This window comes from Chaetura pelagica, unplaced genomic scaffold, assembly GCF_000747805.2.
Source record: "Chaetura pelagica isolate M959 unplaced genomic scaffold, ChaPel_1.0 scaffold415, whole genome shotgun sequence".
NCBI lineage: Eukaryota > Metazoa > Chordata > Aves > Apodiformes > Apodidae > Chaetura > Chaetura pelagica.
Window position 1 is genome coordinate 547,436 of NW_009953398.1, and position 560 is coordinate 547,995.

Sequence of the window (560 nt, forward strand, 5' to 3'; positions counted from 1 at the left end):
CCTTTCCCTTTTCCTTTCCTTTCCTTTCCTTTCCTTTCCTTTCCTTTCCTTTCCTTTCCTTTCCTTTCCTTTCCTTTCCTTTCCTTTCCTTTCCTTTCCTTTCCTTTCCTTTCCTTTCCTTTCCTTTCCTTTCCTTTCCTTTCCTTTCCTTTCCTTTCCTTTCCTTTCCTTTCCTTTCCTTTCCTTTCCTTTCCTTTCCTTTCCTTTCCTTTCCTTTCCTTTCCTTTCCTTTCCCCTTCCCTTCCCTTCCCTTCCCTTCCCTTCCCTTCCCTTCCCTTCCTTTCCCTCCTTCCCTTCCCTTCCTTTTTCATCCATTTCCTTTTCCCTTTCCTTTTCCCTTTATCTTCTCCCTTCCCTTTTCCTTCTCCCCTTCCTTTTTCCCTTTTCCTTCCCCATCCCCTTCCCCCCTTTTCCTTTTCCCTTTACCTTCTCCCTTCCCCTTTCCCTTTCCCCTTTTCCCCTTCCTCTTTTCTCTTCCCCTTCCCCTTCAATCCATTTCCTTTTCTCTTTTCCCTTTATCCTTTTCCCTTTACCTTCCCCTTTCCCCTTTTCCCTTTCCC